This window comes from Dermacentor albipictus, chromosome 10 (genome assembly GCF_038994185.2).
Source record: "Dermacentor albipictus isolate Rhodes 1998 colony chromosome 10, USDA_Dalb.pri_finalv2, whole genome shotgun sequence".
In the NCBI taxonomy this organism is placed as follows: Eukaryota; Metazoa; Arthropoda; class Arachnida; order Ixodida; family Ixodidae; genus Dermacentor; species Dermacentor albipictus.
Window position 1 is genome coordinate 18,218,712 of NC_091830.1, and position 23,088 is coordinate 18,241,799.

The 23,088-nt window shown below is 44.5% G+C and overlaps 1 protein-coding gene across 7 annotated transcripts in view; it reads right to left on the minus strand.

The window, feature by feature from the left end:
• Positions 1-6,319: 6,319 nt before the first annotated feature.
• The window catches only part of LOC139050528 (achaete-scute homolog 1a-like), a 497,333-nt gene continuing 480,564 nt past the window's right edge, over positions 6,320-23,088 (minus strand). For all 7 annotated transcript variants that reach the window (XR_011508925.1, XR_011508926.1, XR_011508927.1 and 4 more), the window contains one exon: positions 6,320-6,586. The gene's annotated coding sequence lies outside the window, so the exon portion shown is untranslated. The remainder of the gene's footprint in view (positions 6,587-23,088) is intronic.

The window sequence follows — 23,088 nt, forward strand, 5'->3', positions numbered from 1 at the left end:
GACGCGGCGGCTGTTCGTTTACACACCACCAACTCGCAGCTGCTCTGAAGACCAGTTTTCAGACACAAAGGCACACACATTCCGAAGCCCAAGCGACGGCGTTGAAGGTGGTGCCGTTCCGGAAAATCGACGCCGCTCGAGGGACGCTCGTTGTTTTGCAACATGCTGAACCGTGAGAGCGCAAAAATAAGACGTTCCCGCGGTAGCTTCTTCAGGCGTGTCAGATCAGCGCCGCGTTGAGGAACTCTGGAATCATTGTCCTCACACCAAACTCGTCTTGTCACAATGTCGAAGCGGGCTGGAGGAAGGCGGCGGATTCCAGCGCAAAGGTCGCTTCTTTGAACGCCTCGCAGCTGCAGCGGCGGAGAGCGGGAGGTGCGCGTCTAGCACCCCTTGTTGTAATCGGGTGGCAAGGTGACAATCTTGTTGTGCAACCCGCCGTTCTTTACAGGCCTAAGTAACGTAATCAAAATAATTGTTAATTAGTCTACGCCATCTTAAATACCCTAATTATTTCTAATTACTCTTATATATTTATTATTTACCAGTCGACGTTGCGTTTCATTAACCTTGAGTACCCTTAGTTAATAATGATTAGACTAAGTGATTTAAACATAATATAATTCTAATAAACCTCACTATATTATTAGCCCTCAATTATTCGCCATTCGACTTAAGTAACCTCATCGTAATTACCCTTAATACCTCTTCAGTAATCACTATATATAGTCATAATCATAAATCTCAGTAGTCATGCATAGCCTATGCATTAATGTATTAAAGCATTAATATATTCATTTATTTTTATTTATTTATTTTATTACCCTAAAGGCTATAGTACGCATTATATAGGGGGGATTTCAGGAGAGTGAATATATATAATTAATAAACAATAAAAGTCGAAGAATACAAACAACAAAACAAGAAAAAAAGAAACAGCAAGTTGATTTGAACCAAGGTGTCCAGAATAGCATAGTTTAAAAAATCAACCAAATACATCGAAGACAAGTATAGAACATTTTGTTAACTAACCTTTAAAGCACCGATCATAAACACATTGGAAAGAATACTGCCTACGTATAGCGTACAAAGACCGTATATGAAAAGAAGACGTGCAGATACGGGTTGGCAATGTTTCTCATTCTGTAAATACCCCAGAGCTCTGAGTGAAATACGGAAGGATCTGATACCTTTGCGACGTTGGACGGCACGGAGTTTCATTCGCCTATACATGAACGGAAAATCACAGTGATGGCGAAGATTCACCTGGCTTGTCCATATAATTGATGTCGCAATAAGTGTTTTGGAGACGCACAAAGAGGGTTCTGTTTCCTCTAGCATTGGCTAAGCGTTGAGACGGTTTGAGAACCTCAAAGTACCCAATTTGGTGCGCGCTGATGGTGCATTTAGAAACAAAACTTGCCGCAGCAGGCGAACTGACTTCCTACTGTGTCCTTGCATATCTGCGGAGCCTGGTTGGAGGCACCTTACAAAGTTTGGTATGCGAAATAGGACGTATTCGCATAAAGTTTATTTATTTATGTATTTACTTATTTAACTCTAATGCGCAAAGGCCTTTACAAAATGGAGTTGGGCGAAATGTGCACCCACTATAACAAGAGAAATGGCAATAATTAATAAGTAAAATAAAAAGAAACACGTCAAAATATGCATACATCAAGCTCTAAGTAACAGGGCAAAATGTAAGCAATATATTACAGCACATGATCATCAAGTGCTATTTTATATGCATCAAGCTGGTCGATCGAAACGATGAAGCTGTGCACAGTGTTCCAATTTCGAGTTGACCGGAGAACAAATGACTAAGTACTTGTATTATTGGTAAGAATAGAACAACGTAATGAAACAATGTGGTGAAGTTCTGCTAGGCGTTCTTTTTCATTAGTTGGGTGATGTAGGAGTCGCAAAGCAACTTAATGCCCGGTGGTTCTCGCATCTTAGAGCATGCGATTTACTGAAATTTTCGTATGCAAGTGGAATTCAGGTCCTCTTTACTTCATATGATTAAAGAATTCAGAAACAAACTCACGCTGGTCTATAGCCACATCTGCTGTTAATCTTTCATTTCTAGTGTTCCATGAAAGACGAGTAATGAACTACTTCTCAAGAACGGAAAGATATATCGATAAAATTTCTGTATTAATGAAGATCAGCCGTTCTCTGCTGAAGCAATCATTCACCCGATTCGGCTTGGTACGTTCTACGTTTATTTATTCGTACACAGCATGGAAAATAATGGCAGTGCTATGACCTTTTCTGTAAAGGCTGATGGTAGCATGGAGCCCTTTCCTTTAAACTGCAAGAAAATGGGACAGGTGCTGCTAACCATACACCTGTAACCTGTAAAAGAGCACCACGCACTAGATAGCCAGCAAATAAAATTACGAAAAATGTTGAGTGCGTTGCCAGGATGATGACAACCCAGTGCTATACTGACATTAGGATGCCATGGTATACTGGAAGTATCAGGCATCTCTATATGTCACTAAATGTGATTACCGCACGTTTCAACACCTTTAAATATTGCATCTGTGCGTGTGCATTTCTCTGTCTTAGATTATGCATACCAGGTTTAAAACTTTACGAATATGCTTACGACAGCGCTCTTAGCTTCAGTGATTTCTTTTCCGCGAAACGTGGCGTATTTTTTTTTTAATCTTTACGTCACACTGTTGCTTATGCAGTGAAGATCCAATGTTTACCATGCTTCTGTGCATGCGAGCGATGTTTGTGGCGTGACGTACATGAGACTTTAGCACGTGTTCTGGAGCGTTGCGTTCGTAATGTTGGGACGGAGAGGGCTTTCTCTTAGATGTACCCGCGGGCAGTTGTATTTCTTGAACTCTCGTTCAGTCGCACTGTATTTTTTCTTGTTACCTGTTGCATTTGCGGCGTTACCTGCAAAAATATTGTGTAACGAAAACAAAGTGACCTGCGTTGTGTACACGATTAAATAAAATGTGTTTTTACAAAAAAGAAGTGTGAATCATTTTAATGTAAAAGCAAATTTCCCATATCTGTAATCCAGATTCCAGCACTTGAACAAGATTTTTTTTTCAGAATGTACGAATAACACATACATAAAGGCAACGATCACATATTTAAGGCAATTTGTGTCGGAAACAGGCTCTGTACATAGACGGTCGACCTTTTTGTTTTATTGCATGCTACAACATACAATATCTCCTGCGCACTACACGGTTCTGCAAGAACCTTGAAACGCTGTCGTATGCCAGCTTTCCGTTAGTTCGTTAGCTCAAAGATCAAGAGGTTAATCACGGATAGAGAAGACAAATACCTCATTAGTGGAAGTATACAGGGAAAGAAGATTATTCCTTTTTATGAACAGTAATTTGTGCATTATTTTTTTCAACGTATTCTTATGACTTATTCACGTGGACATTATTCTTGTGCTTCATCAGCATATTCGTTAGTCTTTTTCTACATACACTGAATTGTGTTAATAGTGTCTTACGATTTCGTTAACTCGCTTCATCGCCTTGGCTAAGAGTTCGAGAAGTCCAAGTGGCCGAACATTACTTCATTCCGGGGTAATGAGCATGGCAAAATAAAATGCACAAAATAGATGACGTGTGGTATAAACAATTATTATCTTATTCTTATACGACTATGTGTGCAGGAAGTCATGATACAGCAGAAAGATCACTTTTGCCGCAGGATAGAGAACATACGCGCTTTGAAAACGGAGGACGCGTAGATAAGAAAACGAAGACACATCGCTGACAGTGATCACGCTAAAAATAAGGGTACCTCAACCGTTATTTGTACGCTACGGCTCAATTCTGTGTTCTTTGTTCATGACGGCTACACATGTCTTTTCTTAGGTGTACAGAGAGAGAGAGAACGAAACCTTTATTTGAATCAGTGACTTGTCACTAAATCACGAAAAACGGAAGCGGAATTAGTAGGACACCGCGAAATGCTTGGAGCAATTTTCATACAAGGAAAATCAATCTGCATAATTTTTTCTAGCATCGTTACCGCGGCCTGCTCGTCATGCAGGACTGAAATATGACAGTTTGCGAACAACATTTGTTTATGTACATTAAGCGTTCATACGAGATTTCTTTATGCTTGAAGCAGGGGGGAGGGGACTGCGAACAATATCCACTAAATTCACAACTACCTCATCGATTTGCTTTCATTTTCATGTGCTTACAATCGAAGATGACTTCAAATTTATCAGAAACAAATGCTGTAAGGAAAATTCTTCTAGCATTATTTTTGGAGCGGACAGTTCATTTTATCGACGCTAGATTGTTCAGAAATTAACTGCAACGGAGGCAGTCACGTGACGGCTTTCTTTATGTGTTGTGTAGAGCAAGAATGTTGAGGCAGTGACAGCACAGAATGCCAGACACAAACACATGGCTCTTCAAAAGTGCCAGTCCCTGTTTAATTTTTTTTTTCGATGAACACTTCACAGTAAAAACAGTTTACATGCTTTGACGTGTCTCTTGTCCCCAAGCAATGATCTTCGTCTGTCTTTCTTGCGTTTCCCCTTTTGAAAACTCCGGTTTCGCTACTTTTCTTTCACGAATGCTATATACTGCAACTTCGTAGAGCGAGTACAAAGGTATAAAGAAGTTTAGCCAAAAGTATAGTTTGCATAACATCTCGTCCACTTATTATTTTTATTTATTCATACCGCACTGAGAGGAAATGCTTTTCGAAATGTTGGCTGGGGTATCACACCCATTATACACAGTTATTGGAATGAATGATCCTAGAAATTCGCTGTAGTTTTTACGAGAACTTCCTGTACAGAGCCAGTCACCTCTTGATTGTTGTGCGGCTCATTTGGCATCAGCCTGAAAATACTGAGCTTCCAGACAATTTCTCGCATTCATACATAGGCGTATTACCCTGATTGTCTTAAGAAGCTCGATAACACTGGAGTGCAGGGCACTCATTGTAAATGCTAAAGTTCTGTCATCTTCCGTTTCACTCGGCCTTGCAATTTGTTGACCGTCTGCTTATGCCTAAGACGTGTATCGAGGAAAGATCGAGAGGCCTAAGCTATCAATGGTAGTAAGCTAACAGCGGCGCTACTCAAAGCACGTGGTATCCACTGCAACGGAATGGTGGGGCCACCGATGACGGCTACACTGAGCGCTGTTAAACTTGCTATCATTGCAGTAGTGGCAGATGGCGCCACATCTCCGTAGTAACGGAATAAAAGAATATTTGCCAGGCAACGCCGTAGAGGACACAAACTTCGGGTTTATTGTGGACGAAACTGGAGGCGGGGGGAGGTGTCATGTAATGGCCAAAACGTAATAGTAAACTAAGCTTCATGCAGAATGATACATCTGAGGGAAATTTAGGCGGAAATCAGCAGCGGTGTTCAGAAAGAGTGGTGTTCACCTGATACTGTTATTTATGCAAATCTCAGCACTTGGAGGACAGATATATCGCAGAAATGATGTTATTTTGGGCTATTCGCGTTATTCTTAGAAAAATGTTATGAGCATAATAAAGTTAACAGATCTATGTTCTTGCAATTTATCTGCTACTATTTAATGTCAAGAATAAATTGTTTGCATCGTTTCATGTACGTTTAGTACGGCCTCATACCATATATACTATAAGCGAGCATTACATATGCTCCGTTGAGAAGTCGGTAGACCATGGCGCTAAGAAACGCGGGGGAAGGAAGAACACGACCGTTTCGATGAAGAAATGCATAAACTCGACCTGGTTGGCGTAGTATAGTTGATATTTCAGGAGACAAGCGCTAAGACACAGTACAAGGAAAATAATATACATGGTGAGGTACGTTCCGTTCCTTAGTTTTGCCACTGTAAGACGGATGCCTATGCTCACCTGGTAGGCTTCCCATGTGCAGGAAGTTCGCCACTCTGGCTTTGTGGTCTGGTTGGCTGACGCAATCAATAGTTTTCGCTGGACAGCATGAATTTCGTGAGATGAAATATAATCGACTGTTTGAGTTCTAATGAGGACATGCGTCTGGCCCAGATCGTCGCAACCTTCTGGATGTGCTTGGGAAGTCGGGGTTCTACCTTTATCTTTTGAGTTGGTATTTTCTTTTTTCTCATACGCCGCGTGGTGAATTAATCGAGTATGACATGTTCATATTGAAACATGTCGTTGAGAGGGGATATCTTTCGTTTTGACTTTCGAAGTAAAGACCGTTAGGGGACTCCGGCGACATGCCCACTTTGCATCAACGTGCGAACAGATGAAACAGCCCTCAGCGTCGGCTACCGATGAAAGGGTGCGTATCAGAGACACACTGAAACAGCCCCCACTTACCTGTACGATCGCCTGACGCGACGAGGTGGGTGTTCGAGCCAGGCGCCGTCCACGGTGAGCAAGCGGTCGCAAGACGGCGCCTCCCCTACGTCCTCGTACTGGTCGTCTCCGGAGAGCTCCTCGACGATGATCTGCGGAGGTGGCAATCGCGGAGCCATGGTGAGACCCACTTCCGGCGCGGTTGGAGCCGAAGTGGCAGCCGGTTCCGGAGACTCCGTCATGCTGTGGGCTCCGAGTAGGCGCTCCGCTCAGGTCATTCGTCGCGGTCCTGCAGTTGTACAGAAAGAGCGAGATGTAAGCTTGTCAGCTGCTGCAGCCAGATACACAAAAGTGTAACGTTTACCGGAGTGCCAGGATAGAACCTGCGAAATCATCTGCCGTGGGAAATTTCGACTGCCAGGAAAAATTCGGACGGACGGACGGATAGACAGAAAGATTCGGCTAAGGGATAACAGGCGAAAATTGATAGAAGTAGAAATAGAAAGTAGACGTTTGTAAATTGCATTTGAAGGCCAAGAGTTTGAAATTGGTCGTGAATGTGCTCGCCAGCGAGGATCGGGAGATGCAACTAGCGCTTCTCGACCAAGCACGGCGGACCGCTCAAGCCAGTGGGGCCCTGGACTAGGGGCTCCACCCACTCGCTTTCTGCATTTTTTTTCTTTTAAATAAACGTTTTGATATATATATGCCCGCGCTGTCCGCTGATCTCAGGAAGTGCTTAAAAAGGTGACCGGTACTTGATGGCAGAGCTGTAGGGCAATTCGGTCAAGTATGCAGAAAGCTAAGTGCACATACGGCTCCATGTATCACAAGGTACGTTCAGTATCAGCAACTCAAATACCTAAGGTACATGAGTGCTCATTCCATCAGGTTTCATTCCTTTCTGAGGCGAAGTCTTTCCCAGTGAGTTACTACCACGTTTTCGTACCACTTTTCTCCCACAACGGCGCGCCTTATTATCAGATCGTAGTTTCGGAATGTAAAACCCCAGAAATTACTTACACTTATTAAGTGGTCATCATAGGTTCGAATGTGGACCGATCCCAAAGATAAGGATGCCAGAACATTTAATTGAAGAGTCCGTCGCTCCTCCAACTGCCCTCACGCGAAGGTTGAAGCAGTAGAGTGTCGTGCTCAGTGACTGCGCTGCATTCTCTCCCCGTAGTCGCTCAGAAAAATGTTCTCTCTCACCGATTTCGACTGGACTTTGGATCGCCTTTCAACAATTTTTTTTTTCAACTTGTGCACATGGGGCATCAAACTGACATTTGCCTTCGGGAATCTGTTCACGCGTTTACGTGGTTTGCTTTGTAACGCCCGAATTCGGAACTTAAGACCCAACCGTAACGATATCTCACGTGAGCTCAATTTATTATAGACTAATTGTAGGACGAAGAAAAAACAAACAGAGAAGGCAGGGATGTTAAGCAGAAATGAGGCTTGTTGGTTACCCTACTTTGGGGGACGGGAAAGAGGGAATAGAAAGATAAGAGACAGAGAGGGAGCGAAGGGGGAGGGAAGACGAATTGTAGGAGTCACAAAAGCAATCATGGCAACGCGGAAAGGCTGCCAACTACCGACACACATACACACACACATAAACATATATATATATATATATATATATATATATATATATATATATATATATATATAGAACATAGAATACTGAAACAGCATTGAGAGTGACCGGTAAAGGCCTGTGCTACCACCAGTGGGCTGCTGAGATGCTACACAGTAGCGCATATATGGCGTAAATCTCAAAATAACACCCCGCTCAGGTTGGTTCCCGTAGTCAGCCTCCGAGTGCAAAAGAAAGAAAGAAAAAGAAATCATTTCTTGCACAGCTGTGTGGTTCTCATGATTCCGATCGAACATTCAGAAAACGGGACATTACTAAATTTGCAATGGAGAGAATTAACTAGTACCGTCAGGGGAATACAAACCATTTCGCCGAGCCGAGGCGTTATCTCCAGACTGCGCCATCATTCCCATCGATCGATGCAACGAAGTGCCGCCACGTCGTTCCTCGTTATTGCGTATTCATAGCGGCAAAGCGGCCATACGGGCTTTTCTTTTTTCTACCTCGAGTCACCAAACGCAACCGTAAAGCCCATTATGCTGCACAACTAAGAAGATAAAATATGCAGCCTAAACCATAACGGTTGATCATTAATAGTTTATGGGAACAACCCGACTCGGACACAAGGATGCCGTTATCTAGGGCTCGCTCAATTCACATCTCGAAATGCTTGCATTAGAATGGTCTTAATGTACGCTGCATTCCTTCCATACATTACTTAGTGGAACGCGTACGACATAACATCAATAAGAGCGCGTTTGTTCTGAGAACTGGCACATACGATTGTTGAAGAATGGCTATTGGCAGTGCATGAGGAAGTAGGGGCACGGTTTATTATTAGCTACAGTGATTAATTCAGAAACAGGCACAGTATTCACTTTTTTTTAGTCACAGGTTTCGTACGTCAAAGTTGGAACCACCATATAAAGTAGCGGCCGAAACATACAAAGGAAGTACTAAGCGCGCTTAGCAGCATGATGTTTACTGGATACGAACGTCTAAAACGACAACACATGATGTTCGACGCTAATGATGTAGTAATCTGGAAATAGCGTAAAAAAATATCACAGTAACTCAAGTTACACAAGTGTAAAGCCAATAATGCAATTACACAGACTGAACAAATACAACATTAATGCCTTCAAGAAGGCGGCGCATTTTTGTGTGCGCGACCTATTTTTTCCAATTTTGCCAGTAGTGGCAGAACAAAAAAAAACAACCTGCACATTAAGCTGCAAGTAAAGTGAAGATCCTGTTGGCACGATGTGGCTCCATTTCACATTATGGTGCGGATTATTAGCACACACGTGACTACATTACTTAAAGCCCTACCATATTTGCCAGGATGTTGAACCTGCTGCATTTCGCGAGCAGTTATGAATGAATAGCTGTTCATTCCTCGTGATGCCTGCTGCCAGTGATTATCATATGCATGTGCTTTGAAAGACAATTATTTAGTTTTATGACAAAAAGCGACCTGACTGCCATCGGACTAAATTGTGATTTATTGAGTGTGTAATTACGAGGAGTCACTAACAGAAATGCTGAAACTATCATCCTTCCAATTTCAATTTCTATTTGGTTAATAGGATATGCTGTGCCTTCGAGAACAATTAGTACGACATTTGGACAGTCATTCGCCATCCATCATAATTCATATCTGAGGCGGTTAGAACACAACACAATAAAAATAGCATAAAACTATTAGATCACTGTAGCGGTCGAAACGCATCGCATGACAGTACACGATTACAGAACATCGAGCTGGAGCAATACTATAATAAAAAACTAAGACAGACAACGCTATTCGCTAAAAGTAGCGACAATGTATCAGATCAAGCGCCATGTTTTTATACACTTCTTTTCTATTTTGTAAAAGTTCTACCTTGGAACCGTTACTTTAATTAATTCCAACCAAGCAGCCCAAACGAGGACCTTCCTAAATGGAAATGAGGAAATGAGACGGTAAACAGATTCGTGACTGCGGCACGTAGTTTGTATACCTTGACCTACACTGAATATCCAGTGTCGAAACACGAGCGTTTTTCAACTAGCGTGAGACAAAGACTTCGTTAAACTGCGTGGTCTTACGACCAGGCAAGGTGCATGGTTCCTATTCAGGACTGACCTGCTCTTGCGCTTCATAACACGCCAGTGCATTGATAGCAATTTCGATGCGCTCATACACCGACTGTGCCTGGAGGTGGCCTACACATTTCACTTCTTGCATAGCATTAAGAAGAGGCCGTTCTCTGCTTGCGCCCGCTGTAACATCGCGGATGCGTCTGTGTTGCACCACCTCATCGAGTGTCCGCTATGCTAGCGGCAAGGAGAGACCCGGGGCAGCAGCTTGGACCAGCTGGGTAGGCTGGAAGTGGATGGGGCTACCCAAGAGAACACACACACACACACACACACACACATATATATATATATATATATATATATATATATATATATATATATATATATATATATATATATATATATATATATCGTATGTAATAGAAACTGGCTGCTCTTGGAAAAAAAACTATTGTATCGTACACTGTCGCCCTTTCTTAAAGGGAACACGCGAACGCGTGGCCTGCGCTCTGCGGCGGCTGCCTACAGTGCCATCAACCTACAGCTAAAGAAAGCGCGACCACTTTTGGCGTCATCTATTGGCAAACAAAATAACGACCGTGCTTGTGCACCACGCTCGATTTGTTGGCGCCAGACCACGCGCTACAGCCATCGCCCGTTGCGCGAGTGAAGAGGGAGCGTAATCTAGCAGCGCTTGTCCACCGGCCATGACTCGTTATTTTGTTTGCCAACAGATGACGCCAAAAGCGGACGTGCTTTCTTAAGCTCTCGGTTGATGGTGCTGCAGGCAGCCATCGCAGAGCGCATGCCACGCGCTCGCGTGTTCCCTTTCATAAAGGACGACAGTGTACATCCCGCTGTTCTCTTAGTGCTTGAATAAAGCGTTTTTGGTCCTCCAACTAAGCGTGTTCTCGATGTCGTTCTACGCATTCAAAAAATAGCTTCAACAAGTACACGAAGATGTCATGTGCCTTGGAGAATTGCAAAAAAACTTCTTCAAAGAGGGGGAATGCTACGACCACAACAGCTGCCCCCATTAAAATTCGTTCACACCAAACTGTGAACAATCACGTATCTTCCAGATATTATATACACCTCAACGTCGGTGCTACGGGCTAGCCATTTCTGGTCAAGGGCACTGACCAAAGCCCATGCTCGCTTCAATGAAATATTTGTAATAATTGCCGGGAATTTTTGAATGAATGTTACTAGTTAATTTTGGTTCATTAATACGTTTACTCAGCGCTATGGTAGACTTGACCACGTCCGAATCTCGATGCGTTCTTTAAAAAATTCCCGTCATTCTCCGTTTAATGCACTTCGTAACTTTTTTCGGCGCTTTTGGAGGCGATAGTTGGAACAGCAGTGTGCAACGACTTTCAGACTAGCTCTTCAATCGGCTTATTCCGAGGACGCACAGAAATGTTCTCATCACTCATAAAGTGACTTTTTAGAGCTTAATTTGCACCTTTTATTTCTTGCTTCCTACAATCGATCGGAGATAACATAAGCTTCAGCTTTCGGACTTCAATATATCGGATATGATGTGAACTAAACCTAGGGATAAATATATCGTTAATGTCTCTTCATATCATCATTCACTTGACAAATATCTGGCTCAAGTTGTGATCTCAATTATCGAATAGAGATCCTTCAAAGCTTTGTGAGATGAGTGAAGATAAAGCTCACAGCCTAAACACATTTGCTTCAATTGACTCTCCTACCTCTTTCACTGTTTCTCGCTAACTCACCAAACGTTTCGTCAGAGTTCACTGTAGACAATTGTAAGTGCCACCTGACATTACTTTAGAGCGACAACAGCTAAAAGTTCTAAACAAAGGTTTAACTGTGTCCACCCGTTCTCTCCGCTGCGCTGATGACGTCAATCTCACTACCGTGTCATCGCCATTAGGCCACCCCCTCATCCCCACCTTTGCCATAGGGCTAAAGAGATACTAGGCCAGGTTAACTCTCGAGGTATTCGATAAGCAAACTTGAATTGTGATGTCAGGATAGCTGCGAGCGTGTGCATCTCAGACGACCTTTCGCACAGTCTCGTTTATCAAAGTGACATTCGCATATCTCGTATCTCTCAGAAACCTGCGATTTTAAGCGCACTGTGACCCAGTCACTGTCGCTCAGCGCATGCCTAGTATTCTGTTACATATTCCTGAAGCGGGGTAGGTCCACGTGTAGTTCTATAAAGAAAAGAGTGACCAATGATGGGTTTTGAGCTTCTGTCTTCCAGCACAGCTGCCCAATGCTGTAACCATTACGCCATGATCGCACACATGCCTGTTTCATGTCAAAGCCGCGCTTTCAAACGACTTCGCCAGTTTCTAGCATTCTACTCCGCTGATAGCTATTACCTTGAGATACAGTGTTATACTGTGTTGCCTTCGGTATCGGCGAGTAATTTCTCTTAAATGCCTCCAAAGTGGGCAGAGTTCACATATAACGCAAACGCAATAAAAAACGAAACATCGCTCACTACCTCCATTCGGGATCGAACTCCTGCCCCTGATGCAATGTAGAGTTGAGATCTCGACACTCTAGTTGCTGTGTGCTGTCACGCAGTTTCGCATCTTGTCATTTAGTGCGGCCTTTTGAGATTCACGCGGAGCTTCAGATAGACAGCGCCTGTGCATGCATCCCGAATGTCGCAGCAGGCATTACTGTAGTGGAAGAGAACGCCACCGCCGTGGATCGCAAACAAGTTGTTGTTGTTGTTGTGTTTGTTGTTGTTGTTGTTATTGTTGTTGTTGTTCTTGTTGTTCTTGTTGTTTTCAGGAGAAGGCAGCATCCCCGTTGGGAGAGGCGGCTGCGGCCACAGGGAATGAAGTCAAAGCCATGTCGACCTGTTAAGTCTGCTTCTGCATTTTGTTGATGTTCCTGTCGTGTAACACAAGGTCTCATATACATGCAGATTTCGAGGAACTCGATAAACCTTTCATATAGATCGACTTACCGGGGCGGGTAGCTATTCGCACGTATTTTTGCACAGCCTCAGCCGCCGCTTAACTCATCGGACGACCGCGACAGCATGGCCCCCGGCTGTGGAATCTGCGCTTGGCGACACTAAAATAAACGATGCCATTGGCAATTCACGCCCCGTCATCGCCCTGCGGTGATTCGTTCCCAGTTGGGAATGCAAGCGTTCCTCGAAAACTTGGACGCTTGGAGACGGCGCGAGCGAGGACGCGACAGAAACGGAAAAGTGCATGCGACACAACCCCCGGAGGAACGACAGTAAAGCACTGTGAACGAGCCAGCTAGCAATTTAGCAGCAGCCGAAGGCAAAATTGCTGTCGAGGGAGCTGACGCCGTAGGAGACGGGCAAAGGTGTGTGTGCGTTTTGTGTGCGTGTGTGTGTTGTGTGGGTTGCGTGGGCGTGGGCGAGTGTGTGTTATGTGTGATGTGTGCGTTGTATGTGTTGTGTGCGCTGTGTGTTGTGTGTATGTTACTTGTGGGTCCGTGCGTGTGTGTTGTGTGTACGTGTGTGTGTTGTGTGCTGCGTGTTCTGAGTGTGCGTTTACTGTGTGCACGTGTGCTGTGTTTTGTATGTGAGTTGTGTGTGTGCGTGTGTGTTGTGTGTACGTGTGTGTTGTGTGCTGCGTGTTGTGAGTGTGCGTGTCTTGTGTGTGCATTGCGTGTGTTCTGTGTATGTATTTTGTGTGTGTTGTGTGCGTGTGTGTCATGTACTGTGAGTGTGCGTATTGTGTGCGTTTTGTGGGTGTGCTGTGTGTGTGCGTGTTGTGTGTTGTGTTTACGTATGTTGCGTGTGGGCATGTGTGTTCTGTGTGTTGTGTGTGCACGTGTGTTTGTGTGTGTGTTTGTGCATGCGTGTTGTGTGCTGTGTGTGTGACTGTTGTGTATGTGCGTGTGTTTCTTGTGTGGTGAGTGTGCGTGTCGTATGGGCGTGTGTGTTGCGTGTGCGAGTGTTGTGTGTGTGTGCGTGTGTCGTGTGTTGTGTGTGTGTGTGCCTTCGTGCGTGTGTGCGTGAGTGTGCGCAACGCATATCATAGGGTGATGGAGGCGTATTTGCCAGTGGGTGGCAAAACGCTGTACATTAGAAGGCGGCGGCGTAATAACTAAATTACGCATCATATACTGCGTTCGAGCAATCGCAAGCAAGCTCAGACGCAGAGATAAGCTAGAGACCATCGACAGGACATCCTGGAGTTCATGTGGCGAAAACAGATATTGGAGCAAAGAGGAATTATGTGTTGCGTGACGTTGGGCCGTCACCCGCCGTGGTTGCTCAGTGGCTATGGTGTTGGGCTGCTGAGCACGAGGTCGCGGGATCGAATCCCGGCCACGGCGGCCGCATTTCGATGGGGGCGAAATGCGAAAACACCCGTGTGCTTAGATTTAGGTGGACGTTAAAGAACCCCAGGTGGTAGAAATTTCCGGAGTCCTCCACTACGGCGTGCCTCATAATCAGAAAGTGGTTTTGGCACGTAAAACCCCATAATTTAATTTTTTTTAACGTTGGGCCGTCATTGAAGTCGCGCTAGGGTTCGTAACCAATGTGTGTCATGATGTTACTCGTGGTAAGCGGGGGGAGCATTACGCAGTTACATCATGATGCTGGTTACATGCTTCGGACTTCAACACTGCAGCTTCTTTTTGTCGCATAAGATCAGACTCAATTTGCGACTGCACCTTCGATTTAGATACATAAAACTGTGCGTGCCCGAAACGAAAGCCTAACTATTATCAGGCTGAATATTCATTGTTAGGGTTACAGTCGTTTATATTTATTGAGAACAACTCATAATGGTGCCTGCATTCGCGACCTAAAAACGTAATCTTTTAGCGATTCGGGGCAATATTAAGTCCGTGCGTTTTAGTTGCAATGTAGGAATAGGTGCTTCCACGGAGGACTACGCATATATCAACGACTTCGCCTCGAAATTAGCAGCGTGATACATCCTAATCATAATAGTACTTGCCTGCAGCTTCCACAGAGTTGCCTGAAGCAAATTAAACCGGATTGTGTTGAAGTGGACCAAGCCGATGCTTATACCGGGAACCAGCAGAAGCGTTGCTAAATATGCGTCCCTGTGTAATTCCTGCGTCTTGTAACGCGCTACGGAAAGTGAGCAATACGACATGTAAAAATGCTAGCAGAGATAAACCTCTATTACTCATTATGCATAACACTTGCTCTGTTTCTCTTGGATTACACTTGTAAGATGCGCGCGACAAGTACTATGTCTCGGGTGCAGTTTGTTCCCTAGTCTAATGGTTCTATTTCGCCATGTGGTATATGAGCCGGCTTAACTTTCATCACTTGGACACCTAAGCTTTCGGGCTATTACATGTTTCTTAAGGGGGGCTGGGGGGGGGGGGTAGTTGAGAGAGTAGGGAGTGAGGGCAGAGATAAACACGGAGAGATTCAAAAACTTTATGTTCATTTATCTGCACATAATGTAACATGATTCTTCCTTTATTTAAATTGAGAGACTGGCTGCCACCAAAGCAGTTCACATTCTGAGTTACAAGTTCTCATGCGAGGATGTACCAAAATAGTGCTGTTTTCGTTACTGCGCAGAAGTTGTACCGAGAGTATGCAGTAAAAAATGCGTCAGGGTTTCTTCATAATACGCTTCTACAATTTAATATGTGGGTTTTAGATAAACGTTTAGTATTTTCTCCATTATCAGTACAAATGCTCCACATACGGTCTCATCATTGCCTTAAAGAGGGAGATAATCTGATCTAAAGCCTGCCTTGCTGATTTGTTCTTATGCTTAGCTGCCTATACCTGTTCACCAGCTGACGCTGCAGAACAGTGCAAGCCAGGCGGCCATGTTACATGTCTTTCTCGACTGAAGGGACTGAAGAAGGCGACCATACAACTTCCTCTGCTCTCGGTAAAGTCAAAACATCCGCAAAAGATCATTGCATAATATTATATAGTTTTCATACCACTGCTCACGTAATATTTGCTGATGCTACAGCAGCATTGCAATTCTTATAAGTCCTCCGGAATTCTTATCGAGTCTCTCCGTTAAAGAGTGAATAAAGAGCACGAACGTAAAAAAAATTTACAGGTCTTTTGCAGATTGGATCCTTGTAGCCTGATTTTGACACTTCCTGTTGAATTTTTTATGCTATTCGCAAAGACGAGATAAATTACACATTCATTTCTCGCGCGTAGCTTTCTTCGTAGTGTACCGCTTTACACAGACCACACACAGTCGCTTTAAAAGCCGGAGGCAGCCGGGGCCAGCTTTTTCCTCATAGACGCCCTGACACGACAGGGCGTATTTGCTCATCGTAAACACTGGCGCGCATGGCTGGGACAACCTTAAGCATACTGTCTGTGCTCCCGATTCGCGAACTCGTGCCTTCGCTCAGCTGGCTTTCCAAGTGGATAACAGTGAAAAGTAACCGAATGCTACCACGTCAGTGCTATTGCATGCCCGAATTCCGCGCTTGCTTATGACTGAAATGGGCGACTCCCGCTGCATCTACGGAAAGTTACGCGGGCAGCTCGCGCTGAGCAGTCCGGAATGCCTAAGTGGATTTGCTACCGTCTCATATAAACGTGATTGGTTGCCCGCGGGCTTCTCACTAGCGAGTTTGCACAAAGTTGCAGCGACCGGGTTTAATGGCTAATTCCGGAGAGCGAACTACTAGGAGAAAGGCAAAAGCACGAGAAGAGAAAACACACAGCGCTGACGGGCAACGCCCTCGCTCCTGCGAGCGCAACAGCGCCATCTATCTAGGAGTGTGACAGGCTTGTGTGGAGCAGAGCAGTCTCGGGCGCCAGCAGTAGGGGTGGGGGGGGAGTTCTTTGTCCTAGTACCTATACCCCCACTGCGAAAAAAACGGGCCCACTACAAATAGGGAGTGGGCACAATTGCAAAATTAGACCGTAAGCTGCCCGCTCGATAACTGTAACGTGAATATAGTCGTGCATGCTTTCAAACGCGTGAATAAACATAACTTATGTATTAGATGACGTCATACCGGTAGCCCAGTGCGCATGCACCATCTGCAGCACACACAGGAAGTTTCACGCACCCGCTGTCGCTGCGTCTCCGATACAGTCTACTATCCCCTTCTTTTTCTTTTTCTTTGAGTATCAGGTATACACAGGGCACTTGCGTGCTTTATTTCGCACCGAAGATTGACCGCCTCATCTTTGGGACGTCAAAATGTGAGAAAGAAGGAGTGGAAATTGATACCGTCGCACTCCTTCAGCCTACATTTTGTTAGCGTCCTCTTCAGGCGCTGATTAACTTAGTATCGGCACATTTCTTGCATCCTCAGAATAACGAAAAACATCCACCTGCTGAGTGGATTAAGAATTTCTAGTTCTTCAGTACGCTTTCTCAAGCCTAGAGAATATAGATTGCGTGCGAGATTATCAAGTATTTCATATCTAGCATGCTTGCAAAGAAGTTATCCACGCACCCGAAAAAGAAATTGTGCCTGACGTTAAACATTGGGAAAAACTATGAAATCAATAACACCCACCACATGACGACATACTGACACCGCGAACAAACACCCGGCCATGTGCGTTCTAAACCACTTTGCATACATTATTCAAACTTGCAGCCATGTTGAAATCATAAGGGATTCAAGTTGCTGGCGACACATTTTGAATATAATTATTTTCGTCACTAATCTTGGTCTTGGTGCACTATCTTGGCGCGAACAGTTGTGCAAAGAGTGCACATAAGGGATATGCTTGCATATGCAAAAAAAAAATACCAAGACATACAGAATAAAAAAAAATGATTCACGAGTTGAAGACGTTGCTGCAACACCACCCAGGCAGCATCGTCAGCAGATGTCACCGAATGAAACTGTAATGCAAACACTTGCGCTTTGAGAGAAGTGCATGCTCGCTGAGGTCAGCTCGGTTTCTGTTGCATCAGGGAAAAGTTTGTTCCCGATATGCTTGCGACAGTAACGACGACACATGGATTAATTAAGCTGGCCGAGGAACAAATCTGAGCTCGTCGATGCGAAGCGGGTGAGTGATTAAGCCGGCAGGGGATATGCGGTGGGTTCTGAAGGCGTACAGAATGTTGCAAGATACCCGTTAGCGTGTTGTGGTAACATCAGAACTAAAGAACAGCTAAAGTACAGCACTGCAGCCTTAACTTAACAGCTAAAGCGCTGAACTGCTGCTGACGAAGTTGTTGGTTTGGTTGTCATTTACCGTAATCTAATAAGGAAAACTGCGTGCAGGCATAATGGCGTGCATTTAAGTTACTCTCGTTTGGTTGAGATGAACCTACAATGCCGTATACAATACGCGAAAGTTGTGATGTTGTAGCCACCATTCCTCGCTGAGTAAACGTTGTGGGTTCATGTGAAACATCTTCGCTTTATCGTAGAGGCAAAAAAAAAAGAAATTGCACAGGAACCATCGACGATCATTGTCAATGTAAGCTAACTGCACGACCGATCGATCAATCGAGCAAACGAACGAACGAGCGAACGAGCGAACGAACGAACCAATGAGTGAGCCAATAAGTGTAAGTTGTCGAGTGCTAAAGCGAGCGGACGAACGAGCGAATTAGGAAGAGGTAGCGAAAAAACGAGAGAGAGCGAGGGATGGAACGTTTCCTTCCTTGGTGAAACCGACCATCGACCATTGCCAGAACATCGACCACTAACCGACCACCGACCGACCATTGAAAACCGACCTCCGACCAATCACAAAAACGACTGAAAAGGCCTAAGACGGTTATTCGCTTTGAAGAGCGACCACCATTACCATCGTTCTACTGTACTCAAACGCGGCGAAATTCCGCAAGAGATATAGACATTTCTGACATGCCAGGCTCCAGCGAAGTTATATTTCATGTATGTGCATTATGAAAACTAACTGTGGTATCATAATGCCACAGTGTTAACATGTCTACGGAGAAGGTCGTAGCACTTGAAGAATATTCAACGGCAGCTACGTGGAATATTACATTTGAAGAGATCTTTCTGAGGCAGTAAAGGGTAAGCTACAGAGGTTGAGCTTCGATCCCGCATATCTCTGCTGCTCCAAATATTCCCACAGTGTTTGACAGCGCTAACTGCGCTTTTTTCTTTGTCGACAGAGAAAGTGAATCAGCGTAGCTTGTTAACTAAGCAGTAGTACTGACGCTTGGGCTAGTTGGTGCACAATTAATCTCGATGCAATGGCACGGTAAAGACAAGTACGCGAAGACACATGAAGAGTACACCGTGTAGCGCTTGTGGTGTAGATTTCAAATGTCTTCGTGTCATCGTCTTTATCGTTCTATTCCACCAAGTTTGCTACGTCATACGCGTACATGCTTTTGCACTTACGGAAGCATGCAAGAGAAAAGAGGAAAATAAAGTTCAGACATACTGCACAGTTGTCAACAGTTTGTCGAACAACAAACGCCGCTGTGCGGCCTTCGATGCCTTGTGCAGGTATTTTTCATCATCATCATCATCATCATCATCATCATCATCATCATCATCATCATCATCATCAGCCTGGTTACGCCCACTGCAGGGCAAAGGCCTCTCCCATACTTCTCCAACAACCCCGGTCATGTACTAATTGTGGCCATGCCGTGCCTGCAAACTTCTTAATCTCATCCGCCCACGTAACTTTCTGCCGCCCTCTGCTACGCTTCCCTTCCCTTGGAATCCATTCTGTAACTCTTAATGACCATTGGTTATCTTCCCTCCTCGTTACATGTCCTGTCCATGCCCATTTCTTTTTCTTGATTTCAACTAAGATGTCATTAACTTGCGTTTGTTCCCTCACCCAATCTGCTCTTTTCTTATCCCTTAACGTTACACCTATCATTCTTCTTTCCATAGCTCGTTGCGTCGTCCTCAATTTGAGTAGAACCCTTTTCGTAAGCCTCCAGGTTTCTGCCCCGTAGGTGAGTACTGGTAAGACCCAGCTATTACATACTTTTCTATTATATATTTTTCATGCTTGCATGTTAAATGCCGTCGCCGCACAGAGGGAGAGCACGCTTGTGTTGAAGGTCTACATGGTAAGTACTCATCAACGCCATTGCTGCACAAGCTCGCCTTCTAGGTTGGACATCAACTGAACAGGAGAGTGATTTGCAACTAACAGTGCGCACGTACGAAAGCGAAATGAACAAGGGCGCCGTCCCAGTCACAGCTAACAAGATGGTTGGCGAAGACGCTCCCCAATGACAAGCAGTTCTTACGAAAAGAAAAAGCGCCTGGATTCCGAAGTAGGATTGATAGGTGTGCCAGTCCGCGCGCGTAATATGAAATGGGAAGTGCGAAGGGCTACTTTAATTGACGCCATCTGCCACAACTCGAAGACCTTGGCACAAGGCAACCGACGTGTACCATCTTTTGCGGACGTGCTAAGACACGCGACAAATCCGCGAGCCCTTTTACAGACAGTCTGGCTACCTCAGTGACTGGCACGCTGACTTAAGCACGTGGATTGATGATGACTCAGTACAGATCTTTACTGGAGTGCCTGCGCTATGAAGGGCAGCGCCCATTTATACGAGTTTTGTTTTAATTATTGTATCATAAGGCAAAACTATTTATAGTGTGAAACGTTCAGCAATTAGAGTGACTTGCACTTGTGAATGAACAATTCAATCGTTTCGAAGAAGGAACACTGGAAGTTGATGTTGCTCACTATTACTTTGAAAATGGGATAACCCTGAACCGAATTTTCAGCTATGGCTTTTGAGGAAATCTTCATGTCTGCGAACAATACATCATACCTACACCATCGGCTCATGCCAGTGCAACAAGCGGGTCCATTGATTTTGCCCGGCGTAGCTCGCACTCTGAAAGAGCAGTATGCACCACATCACCGGTCGTTACACTCCCGCGAGTGTAACACAAGAGCTGTTTGAAAAAACTTAGGGCAGGCTTTCAACTCCAGTCATCCCACTCCCGCGAGTGAAACACAAAACCTGTTGAGGGAAAAATATCAGGGCGGGCTTTCCACTAGACAGATGGTCGCGGCAACGGGCGGCAGCAAAATCAATTCATCCCGTCTTGTTTAGAGTCTGAGACCTTGCACGTTGTCGCTGCGTTGGCTCTTTTACAGGGCTCGGAGGCTATAGCGGGCCTCGCCTCGTTCAGCCTTGTTTCCAGAGGTGGCGCGACTATACTTGCAAAGGGCACTGTATTGTTCATAGCTTTGCCGCCTTGTTGTTGGATGCACGTGCTGGCTGTGAACACACAGGAGCTATTTAATGTTATGAATGAGATGAGACATGTGTCTCCTGCCGCAAAATTCGAGAGAAGACGCAGTACACGTTAGTGGAACGTGTTGGTGGAGCATTGGCTGGTCAGTGGTGGAGATAAGCAAGGTGTATTTCGATTATTCGTGGGGAAGAATGCAAGCAATGATGAAGCCAAAATTCTTAAAGGCACAAGGAACTTTACACTGTTTTCAATATAGATATAGAGGCAATAATGAAGTGAAAGAATATAAAGCACATATTTGTAAAGTGCTAGACAACAAAAAAATGTAGTAAAGCTTCATAAGCTGACGCAGGCTAACTAATTATTTGTCGCCGTTCCGTTTCAAGGAGGATCCCAATAGACATCATCATCACCGTAACAATGGTGGCCCCGGCCAGTCACTTAGTCGATATCCTGTTTGTAATGACACAGTCCACAGGATGAGAAATTTTAAGTTTTACGGAATTTTTAAAGATAACCTGTTGGAGATAAAATAATTCTATTCCTTGGGCTGGATTATTTGGAGCGGCGGACATGCACGAGAACTTTAAACATCAATTCAACCAATTAACAAAGATTCACTATCTTCTCAATTATTTAGTTTACGGCAGCTAGTGCAATTTACGAATTGTACCCGCGATTGCGATTGCAATTTACGAATTGTGTGTGTGCGTGTGCGTGTTTCTTTTCTTATTTTCTTACTTTTTCTTGATTTACTTATTTCTATAAGTGCACGTTAGCTACTTGTTCCTCTATTGCATATGTATTTCTTGTGTTACATTTGCTCTCTTACTAGACAAGATTTAATTCTGCAGAAATAGTCCTCAAGCTCTTCGTTAGCCTTTACGTACTTTGTTGTGTTTTCTTTTTCCTCCGAAGTCGTTGTGTGTTGAATGTATGCTGTGGTGCCTACAGTCGGGTTACGGTTGATGTCACCTTTCATATCCAGCATCATATATTATTTTTTCAGATAAAGTCGATTCGTGCATAGCGTGTGGAAATACTGAGCATATTCTTACAGAGTGTGAAAATATCCAGCCAGCGATAAATGTAGAAGCAGCAGGCTTGACAGAAGCGTTAAGATTTAAGGACTATAGGGAAGCCATAAATGAGACTGCCTGTAGTCACTAGTAAACACGGCAGGACGATTGGTGGCACTGTAAGGGTTGTGGTCGGCCATGAAATAGATGGTAGCTGGCCCATGCCGTCGTCCGACTCATCCACGCTGAGAACCTTGTTGCAGGGGAGGACTTGTTCTCATGGAGAACGAGGAACATGGGATTTATTTACAGTATCTACATGAGAACGTTACAGTTCATAGGTCTAGCATGACCGAAAGAGAATGCACACTGAATCAGCCAACAACGGCTGCTCAAATACACTTTGTCCTAGGGTGGTTGCTTGGGCTAGTTGGTAATTCATGATCAAAAATAACGTACAGCGCAAAGGACAAGGACAGTGAAGACGACATACACAGCGCTGACTTCCAACAAGATTTTATTGCGTTGCCACATCGTGTGTATATATATACAAGAAGAGGCATGCGCAGAAAATGTACGACAGTCACAGGGGGTGTCCTAACAGCAAGTCATTGAACTAACAACATGGTCACCAGAAAAAATAAAAATTAAGCATTACGATTACTATCTGTTTAGAAACGCGACTTCACCAGGGGTCAGCGCGATTGAGGGCGCGCTAACGCACATACTGCCAAGTTTTCTGATGAAATCAGCTTCCACAATTTCCCTGGTGAGCTGTGAACAGTGTCTCGCTAAAACTTGCGTGTCTTCAAAGAATGGCACGCAGCCGCAGTCCCGGCAATGAATGCCCAAGTGCCCTTGTACAGTGCTGCGGACGTTGTTACAATGCTCTCTTAGTCGATCGTTTAAGCACCTGCCTGTCTGTCC